This window comes from Coffea eugenioides, chromosome 4 (assembly GCF_003713205.1).
Source record: "Coffea eugenioides isolate CCC68of chromosome 4, Ceug_1.0, whole genome shotgun sequence".
Lineage (NCBI taxonomy): Eukaryota > Viridiplantae > Streptophyta > Magnoliopsida > Gentianales > Rubiaceae > Coffea > Coffea eugenioides.
The window spans coordinates 19034415-19049962 of NC_040038.1; positions in this window are offsets into that span (position 1 = coordinate 19034415).

Genomic DNA, 15548 nt, shown 5'->3' on the forward strand with positions numbered 1-15548 from the left:
TCTAATTAAATGGGTATAAATGGGTAAGTCAAAAAATGAATTGGGTAACCCAATTACCCATTTATAACCCATTTATTTTAATTTTTTGTAAATTCATTTAAATTCATTTTTGCAAACTAAGTTATCAATTTATACCGCTCTTTGTACCCATCATTAGTTTTAAATATTTACTTATAATGTTCAATAAGCCTAATTACCAAATTTTTTTCATTTATACTCTATTTCACAAAATTACATATTATTTAATAATTGAATAATAAGAATATAACAATTTGAACTAAGTACTATAAAAGTTAATATAAAAATTTAATCCAAAAATTTTTAACCCCTAACATTTTTTCCATATATAAATTTAAATTTTCATTTTAGAAAGATAAGAAAAGAGGCTCAAATTTATCATAAATTGGTAATGCCGAAAAATGAGCAAGTTAACAAACTAAGAGAAAACAAAATAATAAAATAAAACCAACAAATAATAATAATAATGAAACAAAAGTAGTTAACATCATGACAAAATGAAAAATTTGAAAAAAAAATAGGTGGGGGAAAAGAAGAGATTTAGGGGAAGAGAATTTTAAATGGGTTAATTGGGTTTGATGGGTTACCCAATAATACCCATTTATTAAATGGGTATTATTGGGTAACCCATTTATACCCATATACAAAAATTTAAGATACCCATACTCATCTATTCATGGGCGGGTATGGGTAAATTTAGTTAAGTGGGTTGATTTGCCACCTCTACTTACAGTCCACTAGTCAAATTTTGGCTTACATTGGAAAGAGCAAATTTGTCAACTTAAAGAATATTGCCATGATATTAAGATTTAAGTGGCTGCAATAACATCAGTCTTGGTATGGGAGAGTTACAAACTAAAATATATCATAAAAAAGAAGAATAAAACATGGAACTAGTGTTCTACTTTCTTTTTTTTCTTTTTTATTTTCCTTGCAGGATTGAATTAGCACTGGCCAACTACTATGATTTCCCTACTCATTTTCTCAAGCCCAAGTATAAGATATAAATCCCAAGCATTTAATTGACCATAATAGTTTGTAGGGTTGCAGTTGATATATAACTATGCCTATTTATTTAGTTTTACCAACTAGTAGGTAGATTATATCTTTTTTTTTTGTCTAAAAAAAAGGACATGGTCCCACTTCAAGCCCCAACCCTTATTTGGGTTGTTGGGTTATTCCCCATTTTTGTTACAAGGGTCGAACTCTGGTGGATGCCCTAACTAGGGACTACACCACCAGGTCGGCTATCTTGGAAGGACTTAGGTAGATTATATCTTAGCCTTTGGCGCTTCCATTATTATGTTACACTTTAGTGTTACATTTACATCATATTTTAAGATTATACTTGTATATATTAGATTTTATGGTTAATCACAAAAACTCCCTTTAAGTTTAACCACTTTTGCACTTTACCCCCTAATGTCATTTTTTTCTCACTTTGTCCTCTAAATCATTAGTCAACTCTAACATTGCATAATGAAAATATCAAAAAGATATTTATACCCCTGTGGTTAACTCCAATAAATCTCATTAAGGTATAGCACGTTTTATACTTACCCCCTAATATCATTTTTCTCTTAATTTGTCAGTTTGTCGCTAAAACTACTAGAGACAGATAATTTAAAAACATCAATATTCCTAATATAATAATAAAAATTATTGTATGTTTTTTGATATAAGTCTTGTTAAATTTTATCGCCATAATTATACATTCTTAGATATCGAAAAATATCCTCATTTTACATGATAAGAGGAAAAAATTATTAATGAAAAAATAAACTATAAAATATTATCAAGCATCTATCAAAAAAGCTTGTTTTATTTGAAAATTTTTTAAAATAATACTATAATATATTTTTGCGATTTGAGAAATGTGCTTATGACCATAAAAAGATGATTGAGAAATGACCCCAGAAACATACTCATGACCTACAAAAAAATTTTAGAAAAATTTAGCAATCCAAACAATTTTTAATAGCATCTAATCATGCTACGTTAAAAAATGACCCCAGAAATTTTGCAGCCCAAATTCAACCATGTTTCCCTCTTTTTTTAAGTATTACCAACAAAAAAATGTATACTCCTATACAACAAAAATATCTAGCTATTAAAAGGAAATCACAACCATATGCACATTCATAAAGAGAAACTGATAATATTCAAACATTTTTAGACTTTTAATAATAATTTTACATATTAAATTTTTAATACCAAGTGTTGTTATTTTTCCTATTATTATGTGAAATTGGCAAGATATTTGTCTCAATCTACAAAAACATAATTATGGAATGAAATTTAATTAGGACCACATCTATAAATATATTATTTTTTTCATTATTACGTGAGGGTATTTTTTAGAAATTATTTGTTTTGGGTGTCATAAAATATTGGCATCGATTAACGATTCTAGTGACAAATTGGAAAAAAAAATGATGTTAGGAGATAAAGTAAAAAATAAGTTAGGAGAATTACTATGTTTAACTATGAAGGATATAAATATCTTTTTGACATTACTAATATACACTGTTAGAGACAACTAACCGTTTAGGAAATAAAGGACAAAAAAAATAATATTAGAGAGCTAAGTGCAAAAATAGATGTACCTTAAAGGAGTTTTTTGTTAAATTAACCCCAGATTTGATATTGCTCCTATGCTCCCTCTAAATTTAAATAAAGAATCAAATTATTATATTATTAATTACTATCAACAAAAAGGGAAAGAAGCAGGAACAATTGTCAGTGCAATCATTCTTGACAAATTGTTCTTGAATGATGTAACAGCTCTTGGTCACGTTGTAATTCACCACAAATTGAATGTTTACTTTTGTAATAAAAATATTATATTTGAGTATTGTTTATGTGAACCCTTACATATTTTTTGTATTGAAATTACATGGCTTTATCTTATGAACACAATTTGAGTTTTAGTATTGTTGGCCCATTTTTGAGCTATTTATTATTTGAGATGGTTGCTGCTGACAATTGTCCTTGCTCTTTATCGCGCAAAAAAAAAAAAATTGTAAGATAGGGTTCAAAGCAAATTTAGGGATCAAGCGCGTTGATGTGAGCATGATGCTAATGTTGGTAATTAAAAACAATCAAAATCACCAAATAAACTCAAAAGGCATCGTGGCGAGGGGACAACTATTAAGCCAAACTTGGGCTTTGGATCCATAGATTTGGACGAGTGGACAACTATTAACCGATTAGCACTAGCTATAGAAAGATACAGAATAGTGACAGAGAATAGATGGAATGGCAGCAGGCAACAGCTCAGTCTGGGCTGGAAACTCTAGGGAATGGCGGTGGAAGTGACCGGGTCTACAAGAACATACGTGACTCGTGATTCTTAATTTTTTATTTTTTTTAAGAATCAATAGTCTTTTTTAAAATTCATTTTTTTAACCGGGAATGATGAGACTTAAGAATCAGAAAGGGGTAAAGGGAATTTGAACCTGGGATCTATAATTCTTGAAATCTCAATTTTATTCATCAGACCAATTACTTGAACCTGTGACTTTTCAAATATAAGTGAAGCGTCTTACGAATTAGATTAAGTTTCGTTGTCAGATATGATTCATCATTCATGATGATAAGTTATTAAATAATGCGAGTTGAGATTGCAAGATTATTTTATGAAATAATAAGGCCATACGGTAAGGGAAAGTGTAGGAAATTAGAATAACAAAAAAAAATCATATATTAATTTGACATATTTACAACATAATTTTGTATGGTACAGTTACTCATTTTTTCCATGAAAATTTGTTGTACATTTAGTCGGAATGACCTAATTTAGGAGTAAAAAAAAAAAGTTCATCGACCAAGATTTTTGTGCAAGTTCAGAATACAATACATATACATTTTATAAATAAAAAACCGTAATTGGATGGGATATAAATGTGCAAAGTGAACAACATATAATTGTGGTTATAAAGATTGTGTAAGACAATGACTGGAGCCATTACCACGTATCTTCCTTTCCTTTAATCTACTAATATATTTACATGGTTACTGATACCATGATTAATTGCCTTTTTTTTTGAAAATATGATTAACTGCAATCCAATCTTTTTTTTTTTTTTTACCCTCTTACCACTCCCACACCCCCTTTCCATTCTCCAACTGTTAGGCAGGCATCAACTTAGAAGTTAATTGTTGTTAATCATATTAAAGTTTGACAATTACAACTTCTTTTCATTTTTTGTGGTGTTGAAGAAAATCCGTATGCTCTATGCCGGATGGAAATAAGGGAAAGGAAAGACCAAATACACACTGAACTTGGGATCAGGTCAAATTCGAGCACTGAAGAGTTATTTGTTACCGGTCGAGCCACAGAAGTCTGAAATTTAATTAAACAAAGGATTCGAATCCTGAACTTGAGGTAATTGCTATCTAATCAATTTGAGGTTGTTAATTTCCATTCACTAAGAATTCTAACTGACATAAATTTAGTGAAGGGTTCAATGTACTTACCTAAATAATCATATAAGCTAACTCCGAAATCACTGGAGGTCCAAATTTATATTAGTTATTTGTTGAAATTTCAACTTTTTTTTTTTTAAAAAAGAAATCATTATATCAAGAATGCATGAGGTGGCTTTAAGTCAATTTACAATGCATTTTGGGAGAGAGAAATGGGTTGAGTAATAAGGGAGAAGAAATGTAAATGAAAAGTTAAGAGTTCGAGACCTTCCACTTATATTTTAAAAAAAAAAATCAATCTACAATGCATTGATATATGTGAAATTTGCTTTTTAAATAGCAAAATGAGTAAGTTCGAATTGTTTTGTGTTGATTTTGAAAATGTGACTCTTATTTAGGGACTTTCCATGAGAAAACCGTGATATTAATTTTTTGTTGAAATTCCATCTTCTTATGAAAACAAGAAATCAATGGATCATGGATGCATGAGATGGTCTCAAGTCAATCCACAATGCATTGGTATATGTAAAATTCACTTTTTAAATAGCAAAATGAGTACATTAGAATTTTTTTTTGTGTTAACTTTAAGCAAATAGCTCAATCTTAGGGAGATTGGATGGGAAATATGATTTTATTTATAGAAAAAATATTTAATTGCATTATAAACATATTTTTCAATCATTTTTTCTCTTTATTTTTTTAACCATCTATTTATTTTACATACATCATATTACAAAAAGTGATACAATATTTATTTTTAAATGATTAATCTTTCCTACACTAATATTATTTCAAACGATCCTCTATCAAAACACACTCATTAATGACATTAACAACGAGACAGAGAGAATATCTACTAGTACTATAATTTGTCATTGGTATTGTTTTGTTTGTTTTGGGATGGTTGATTTTTGGTGCTGAAGGCACATGCTTGAGAGCCCACCAGCATACGCTAGGTCATAGCAGTCTAGGAACACGGTCATGTTCATAATAGTTTGGATTTCCTGGCCGGTAGCCAGCACCCACGCACAATTGTCCAGTAGTTATTTGCAAATACATTGCACTTTGCACCTATATTATAGCCAAATTGATTTTCCTCGGACTATATTAATCTGATTTCAGTAATCTAACTGTCCAACCATTCCTCATAAGTGTATACGTCCAGCATATCACATACATATGTTAGATTATGTAAACACATTGATAGACATTTTACTTCCATTTACCTTTCTTATTCAAACCAGCTAGTTTAGTAATTTTGTTTTTTTACACTAATGCAGACACAAGGTCAATCGATGATGTAAATGGGGTAAAGTATCTATTCAAAAATTGGATGTAGTTGCATTTTATCCCTTAAAACTAATCAATAAGCAATTCGCTCTTTATTAGTATCTACGAAAAGTTAGGCTTTTAGGGTCCGTTTGTTTGAGTATAAACTTTTTCCCAAAGAAAATATTTTCAATGAAAATCTTTTTGTTGGAAAAAATTATTTTCCCTTCATTTTGAAGAGATGGATTTTCAATGTGATCAAAAAAATTTCCTTTAGTACTCGTGTTTTGACATTAAGTACGGTGAGACGGATGCGCTCGATAGTCTATTTAATGGAAAGTAACTTCAGTACCTCCATTCCGAAACTTTGCATTGAAAAAGGTATTTGTCACCTTTTAGCTTATTTTTGCTCCTTTTTTTTTCTTCTTTTTCAATGCCGTATACTTATTCTTGTGAATATATTCTATTATATTACTCAAATAAACTATTAGTCCACTTCATCTTGTTTTTTTAATATCAATTTTAATGATTACTTCATAATACAGGTCGTACAAATTAATCAATCTCTTCAGGCCAATCCTTTTATAATTAAGTATCAAGGAATGAGCTATAGTCTAGTTCATCATTTGTTTTGTTAGTCATCAAAATTAGAAGATTAATGATCTTGGGGTCTTTAGAAACTAGTTTGACCTGAAAACATGATTAACGATCAACCGACCATGAATAAATACAGAAGCACAAAACATTAGACCAAATAGATCCACGATCTTGCGCACATACCAAAAATGATCTTTTTGCATGAAATCAGACTTGGTTTGAATCCTTTAGTCCAGAGTTCGTCATGGAAGTTTTAAGCAGGTTTGTCTGGTAAATTTCGGTTTTATTTGTACTATGTTTTTTGTAGTCAGTTATATAATCTGTTGGAAATAAGTAGAGAGCTACTCGCTTTATTTATTGGATTAATTCCACTTTACATCTCTAAACTTGTATCACTTTCTCACTTTTCATCTTAAACTTCAATTTTGGACACTTTACACCCTAAATTATTAATTTTAAACACTTTGTATCCTCAACTCTTAAGTTTGTCAGATTTAAATCCAATCACTGATTACATTTGCAAAATTAACGAGATAAAGAGTGGTGAAAATTAATGATAATGTACAGTTTTGTTCCAATTACGATCCCTTAACTTTTTTGACCATTTTTGGCACATTATCATTTATTTATATGTTATCAATTATTAATATTGTTAGCAAAATTAACGAGATAAAAATGTTATCATTTATATGTTATCCCTTAATATTTATATGTTATCAATTATCAATTATTAATCAATGATTAATATTGTTATCATTTATATGTTACCATTTTTGGCATATCTTTTATTTTAACTTACTTGAATTGAATTCTTAATTGATTTAATGGTTGAGTCATGGTTTTATTCCTATTGTCTTATTTAACTTGTTGCATGTTGAGTTTTATGGTATATTTTGCTAATGTGACCAACTAGTGAAGTGTGTGCAATAAATTTGGTGGAAAAGAGAAAGTTTTGTGTAAAGAGGATTATGTGGTAGGAGGTGTTAAGAGATAATAATATTTTGATGAATTAGAGACAATTAGATAGATATTACTTCTTGTTTTGCCATGTGTCAATCATCTACAAAACCTTGACCAAGACCAAGATTTAATCCTTATCACAAACCAAACTTCCATTTTATCACTATTTCTTCTTCTTTCTTGAGAACCTTGGCCGAAATTTAGAGGAGAAAAGAGGGAGAGAAAAACCAAACTTCTAGTCTTGAGTTTGTGAGGACCCGAATTTTTCTCACTTATAATTCTATTTTTATGGCTTATTTGAATATTTATTCACCCGTTTTCTCCGAATATTTTATTTCAACCTCTTTATATTCAATTACATGGAACTATGACCTACAAGCACTTTAAAAATGCCTTGATTCGAAAATCAAATCGAGGATACAATAATTTTGAAAAATTGAAGACTTATACATTAGTCTCAAAATAGGTATTTTTACGTTTAAGTACTCGAGTATTAGTTAATGATACTATCGTTATAAGAATTTCTTGAAAATTCCACTTTATCGCGTACAAATCGGGAGTACGCGTTTTCACGCGCGCGATTAATTGAGAGATTTAGACCTTTATTTTGGAGTTATTGAGAGTGAATAATAATAATATGAATGGAAGTGCATTAGAGGTTTAGTGCACAAGTGAAACAAACTCGAGAGGAATTGAGCACGAAACGCGCGCGTATGCGCACTATTCATAGTTGACTTTTGGAGCAATTCTTGTCCACAAACTTATAAGCTTCACAACGCAACGCCACTTCCTTGCTTCCTCATAGCAGCCGAGCTTCACCAAGAAAAAGAAGAACAGAACCCATCATCATTCCACTTCAAATCTTGCACCTTTTCTCTTCAAAATTGACACACACTTTGCAAATAACTTGGAGATCAACTTAAGCTAGGAAAAGAGCTCCATCTCACGGTTTTTCTTTAGCTCCAAGGGACCGAAATTTTCTGCCTTGCTCATCCAAAGAGGTAATGAACGATCAACTTCTTAAATCTTAGTTTATGGAAGTTATTTTGCACTTGTGAGCTAATAAATTCATATGGGTAGCTTTATATCATTGGAAATTTTGTGTGTGGGCTCTATGAAATCTCACTATGGCTTGATGGACTGATTTGATGAGATTTGAGTGTTATTTATGTTGGATTAGTGCTTAATCTAGTGAATATAAGTTGTATTATGGAAGGAAAACTCAAAGGAAATGAGATGAAGAAAAGTGACGATTCTGCCCCTATTTTGCCATGACCCTTAGTGCATTTTTTTTGTGGTTCAAATGACTGGATTTTGATGTAAATTTGTAATATAGGTTGTATAGAAAGTTTCATCAAAAAATTACTTGATTTGGTTGGCCAAATGTTGAGATTTCGAAATTCTATCAAAACTGGAATTGTGTCCCATATTGCTCTGGCAGTGATTTTCGAACAGCTATAACTCCTTGTTCTAATGTCGAAATCGAGTGTCGTTTATGGCATTGGAAACTAGACATTCCCAGTTTTCCAACGGTATAAAATTCATGTCTTGATTCCACATAAGTGAGCCGTACCAACCTTGTAAAGTTGCCTGTTCTGTTTCTCATATGTACTGGAAGCCCTGTTTTGAGCTGCGACTTGATGCTCAATTATGAGCTAGTTGTGGACAGAATTTTAAAACAATTCCTTCTGAGAAATTGTAGGCTTTTGAATATAATATCCAACACCATCAACCAAGCTCAATTCCAATTTGAATTGAGTGAGTTATGGCCTGATTTTGAAAATATGATAAAGCTGGAAATCTGGAAAAAATCCCTTCCTTCATGCTGGAAGACAGGGTTAGCTTGATGTGGGAGGTTTCGTTTCAAAATTCTTGATGTCCATTGTTTGTCAAGTACTTATCAAATGTTTCTAGAACACTGGTTTCACAAATGAACCAAATTGGACTGATTTCATGATACAAAGTGTTTGAAAAGGAAAGAGAAGCTTGAGTTGGAAGATTTGCTTTGAAAATTTCACAAATTTCAGTCATTTTGTTAACTGTCTTTTCACGTGAGTTTTTGTGTGAAATTTCATAGAGATATAATTCATATATGGAAGTTTTAGTGTACCGAAATTGGTGTTATTCTAAGACTATTTTGATACCCAAACGATGTCCCAAAGTTGCTCTTCAAATCTGGAAAATTTTTCCTTTGCTCTTGGCTGAATGGTCAAATCTGATTTGGGATGTTATATTTCGAAAACCTTGATATCAATTATCTCTAAATTTCTTATTGGATGTTTATGGAACCTTGGTTACAACATTTGAATTAATTGAGATTGATGGTGTGGATCAAAGTTTTTTAAAAAAGGAAGGAAACGTGAGAAGGTAGATTAGCCTTGGAACATTTTTTGAACTTTAGTTGTTTTAATGACTGGTTTCCCGTCGGAGTTTTTGCATGAAATTTGGTAGAAATGTTATTCACACATGGAAGACTTAGTGTATCAAGTTTGGTGTATTTCCAATGCCAAATCGATGGCCAAATGATACTTCAAAGAGAGCCTTTCAAACCTGGAAAATGACAGAATAGTTTATAAATTGCGACCAATTTTGAGCTGCTATATTTTGACACTCAAAACTCTGATTTCAGTTCTGTTTGTTGTGTTTTAAACCTTGATTGGAATTCTAATTGAGGTACAAATTTCGGAGGCCAGTTCACTTCTTGTGAATTTTGCCGGATTTCCAAAGTTTGCCGAAAAACATGACTAAAACTGTCTTGCCTGTTCAGATCAGCCTCTTTGAGCTGAAAATGATTATTGTCTGATTTGAATCTTAGAAAAATGTCTTCTAGAAACTTTTAGTACTTTGAAAAAGATTCCAACGGTATAAGATTTTTCATTTTTTGACCTACTGAGTGCAAGATATGATTTTTCTAAATTTGAAGCACAAAGCCGAAATTTGCCGATTTCTTAGAAAATGAAAATTTGGAAACTTGATTTCTTATCTTGATATTAATCTATCGTTTTGAACCCGATTTCGTGGAGGATATGAGTTTCCTCATTAACTTTAAAATTCACACTTTTGAATCTTAACTTTCGATAAAATAAAATCCTTATGAAGACATTGACTTGAATTCTAAAGCAAGTATGCATTCTTTCTTGTTTGATAAGGAATTTGTGAAATTGTGAGGGTGATTATTGGTCACTTTTCTTCAGGCGATCAAGAAGGTCTCGAAGAGAATCCCGAAGTGGATCATTGACGACTTTCTTTCCTCACTTATTTTGGTTGGTGAGTGTTCCATATAGGAATACGTGATTCGAATAGTTTTATGACATGTTTACTCCATGGTCATTATGTGTTTAATTGTTAAATGCTACCGATAATTGTTTCTATGGACTTTTCCACCATTTTGAGTCGAGTGTGTACCTTACCGCACTCGTTCTCACTTAAGTAAAATGTACTTGAATTATTGGACATGAAATACTTGAAATGCATATTTACGTGAAGTGTTTCAATGATTGATTATGCTATGACTGTATAAGTCGATTGGAGTGAATCTCCTCGACTCTTAAGTGGTAAAAGTGGGAAACGGCCAATGGGCGACCTATTAAAATGATAAATCTTACTGTTAACCGAGATTATTTACCATTTACCGTTTACCGTTTACCTGATTATTTACTTGATTACCTACTTACCTGATTACTTGACTACTTGATTATGTGATTACCGTAAATTACGTGTTCACATGAACTTTTTCACAGTTTTACGGCGAGTGTGTACTTCATTTCACTCGACCTACAAATTTGATAAATTTTTACCGTTAACCGATTTACTTGATTACTTGTGCATGTTGTAAGCTCTAAGCTGAACTGGGCCCTGCCTTTGGTTACTGACCTACTCGAGCCAGGACTGGGCTCGGTCGGGTAGGTTGGAACCCTGGGACACCGTTTCGGTATACTCGAGTACTACCACTGGAGAGATAAGGTGATGGCCAGACAACCGAGGGGATCACTGGAGTTATAAGGTGAAGTTGACCGAAATGGTTTCAATGGAACACCGTATCCTTTAATGTGTGTTTATTTTTGCATACTGATGACTGTATCATGCTAATGTGCCAAGATGAAATCTTGAACCATGCTTATATTATGCTCAAATTACTCGTACAATGATAACTATTCCATATTAATGTGCCAAATATGCAACCTGGAACCATACATGTGGTATGTTCAAATTACTTGATTTATTAGAACTGCTAGAGTGTCTTGGAACCTCACTGGGTTGTGTAGCTCATTCCACGTTTTTGTTTTCCTTAACAGGATTCGAGACCAAGGGTGCTCGTGAATAGTACTAGATTGTTTTCTTTTGAAGATTTTAAGTTATATTATAGCGGATAGTTGTAGTACATATTCTTTTGGATTGTATTAAGCTTGAAAGCTAACTAATTGTAAGCATGCAATACTCTGGAGTACTTTAATTATATATTGAAGTTATTTCAAATATTTCAAATTTTTGAATTGTGGATTGTAGTGAGTCCTGGCGAGAGTTGGGCAGGTGTCCCGCGGATACCCTTTGGTTCGCCTTAGGGAGAAGTGGGGGCGTTACAGTTGGTATCAGCGCTTAGGTTTCAGATCTTTGTAGTGTATCCTAAACTTATAAGTTTAGGATGCCGGACTGTGAGACTGGTTTGAAAGTTAAGTGACTATTTGTAGGGATGGAAATCAGAGCCGCTTCGCGTTGTCTCTGCATGGGGTGAGCTTGGACCAAGTGGTGCTATGACCCTTATTGTGTGAATGAGTAAAGACTTAAGTGCTCTTCTAGAGTGAAGTTATGAGTCATGAATGTGATAGGTGTAAAAACCTGTCTTGATACTTGGAGAAAATTAGATATGTATGTTGAGTAGGAATCTCAAATGTGGTGATTTACTCTTGGGACCGGCCGGGTCGAGTTGTGAATTATCTTATTTCGGATTCTTGTACCCGAGTACCTAAGAGTTGAGGGCAAACCTAAGGACTTGAGATCTCCATTTGTGGGGAATAAAAATGAATCGATATTACACATGAATAGTTACAGGGAACCAATAATCGTTTGGCTAAGATGGCACAATAATTAAGAGTGGGAGGTGGAGAAGATCATAGCCCAGAAGATTCTAGTGTTGGGATTGAAGTTGAATGTGTTAGGGAATGGGAATCATCTAGTTCCAATTAGTCTAGTGAAACACAACTTGTGATCTTTTGTATTGGGACGATGGGAGTAGAATTTAAGAGTTTGTGCCTTGGAGATTAATGTACTTTTGATAATCACATGTTTACTTTTGTTTATTGACCTTGATTTGGTATGTACTTTACTTGTTTGTGATCTCTCGACTCGTACTGTGACTTTTGATATATGTAAAGAATCATACTTTTAATTATAAATGTATTTGTAACTTGTATATGCATTAAGTTCTTCTATGCCTGCTGTTCTTTTTCCCGCAAATATCTAAATATATGTATATACATTTTGAACTCACCTAAGAATTGAAAATCAGACAGAGCTTAGGCTCGGATCTTTTCTTAAGAATAAGAATGAATATTTGTTGTGCGTTGGAAAGTAAAGAAAAAAAAATGACAGAGCTGTATGTACCATTAAAATTAGCTCTCGAATTAGAGGTAAAGGGTGATAAAGGTGTTGGACTGAAGTTTATGTATATATGAACTTGCATGTTTACTTATCTCTCCTAAAAAGTGTTTTCTAGAATATACGTTTACTCAAACACAACTCTTAACTCGAAATTTTAAGGAAAATTTTGAAATATCCTCAATGTGTATGTTATTTTATTATATATGTGTTTTGATATCCACGCATTGAGTTGCATGAGTAATCTTCTTAAACGTATCTGAGAAAATTGCAATATGTATTGATGATGGTGGCAAGACACATTATTTGAAATTTCTTACTAAGAAAATTTAGTTTCGGATCATGAAAAAAAGTTTGTATCTTTAACCCTAATTTTGAAATTTTGAATCATATTCTATCACATACATATCCAAAATACATTAAAACCCTCGATTTTTATCTCACATGTTATGATTGACTTGATTTGGACAAATTAAGTCTGAAAATTTTGGTAAGCTTAGTCTTCTATTGAAATATATCACTCTATTCGAGTTTTGAACTATAAGATTGAATCTTTTAAACTGGAGTTTTAATTGACCCTGGAGTCAATTATTCTTGTGTAAACCCTAGTTTCATGAATGGTATAAATAAAGTGTGATCGCTTGCCCTACGACTTGGAAGTAAAACGCCTATAGAGGAAATTAAAATTTGATTGCTAATTGGGTGGATAGAAATTATGAGATACGAGTTAGAGAGTGTAAGTTGTTGATCGATCTGATAAGCATAGCTAAAAGGGTATGATATTATCATAGGTGTGAATTTCGAGAACGAAATTCTTTTAAGGAGGGAAGGTTGTGAGGACCCGAATTTTTCTCACTTATAATTCTATTTTTATGGCTTATTTAAATATTTATTCACCCGTTTTCTCCGAATATTTTATTTCAACCTCTTTATATTCAATTACATGGAACTATGACCTACAAGTACTTTAAAAATGCCTTGATTCGAAAATTTATTTTTGAAAGCTCGTTAAGTGAGAATAGTGAATGCGCATTTGGAAACAATAATCGAATCGAAAATACAATAAATTTGGAAAATTGAAGACTTATACATTAGTCTCAAAATAGGTATTTTTACATTTAAGTACTCAAGTATTAGTTAGTGATACTATCGTTATAAGAATTTTTTGAAAATTCCACTTTATCGCGTACAAATAGGGAGTACGCATTTTCACGCGCGCGATTAATTGAGGAATTTAGACCTTTATTTTGGAGTTATTGAGAGTGAATAATAATAATATGAATGGAAGTGCATTAGAGGTTTAGTGCACAAGTGAAACAAACTCGAGAGGAATTGAGCACGAAACGCGAGCGTACGTGCACTATTCCTAGTTGACTTTTGGAGCAATTCTTGTCCACAAACTTATAAGCTTCACAAGGAAGCTTCTTCATCAGCAACGCCACTTCCTTGCTTCCTCATAGTAGCCGAGCTTCACCAAGAAAAAGAAGAACAATACCAATCATCATTCCACTTCAAATCTTGCACCTTTTCTCTTCAAAATTGATACACACTTTTCAAATAACTTGGAGATCAACTTAAGCTAGAAAAAGAGCTCCATCTCATGGTTTTTCTTTAGCTCCAAGGGACCGAAATTTTCTGCCTTGCTCATCCAAAGAGGTAATGAACGATCAACCTCTTAAATCTTAGTTTATGGAAGTTATTTTGCACTTGTGAGGTAATAAATTCATATGGGTAGCTTTATATTGTTGGAAATTTTGTGTGTGGGCTCTATGAAATCCCATTATGGCTTGATGGACTGATTTGATGAGATTTGAGTGTTATTTATGTTGGATTAGTGCTTAATCTAGTGAATATAAGTTGTATTATGGAAGGAAAACTCAACAGAAATAAGATGAGCAAAAGTGACGATTCTGCCCCTGTTTTGCCGTGACCCTTAGTGCATTTTTTTTGTGGTTCAAATAACTGGATTTTGATGTAAATGTGTAATATAGGTTGTGTAGAAAGTTTCATCAAAAAATTACTTGATTTGGTTGGCCAAATGTTGAGATTTCGAAATTCTACCAAAACTGGAATTGTGTCCCGTATTGCTCTGGCAGTGATTTTCGAATAGCTATAACTCTTTGTTCCGATGTCGAAATCGAGTGCCGTTTGTGGCATTGAAAACTAGACATTCCCAATTTTCCAACGGTATAAAATTCATGTCTTGATTCCACCTGAGTGAGCTGTACCAACCTTGTAAAGTTGCCAGTTCTGTTTCTCGTATGTACTGGAAGCCCTGTTTTGAGCTGCGACTTGATGCTCAATTATGAGCTAGTTGTGGACAGAATTTTGAAACAATTCCTTCTGAGAAATTGTAGCCTTTTGAATGTAATTTTCAACAACATCAACCATGCTCAATTCCAATTTGAATTGAGTGAGTTATGGCCTGATTTTGAAAATGTGATAAAGCTAGAAATCTGGAAAAAATACCTTCCTTCATACTGGCCGACAGGTTTAGCTTGATGTGGGAGGTTTTGTTTAGAAATTCTTGATGTCCATTGTTTGTCAAGTACTTATCAAATGTTTCTAGAACACTGGTTTCACAAATGAACCAAATTGGACTGATTTCATGATTTTGAAAAGGAAAGAGAAGCTTGAGTTGGCAGATTTGCTTTGAAAATTTCACAAATTTCAGTCATTTT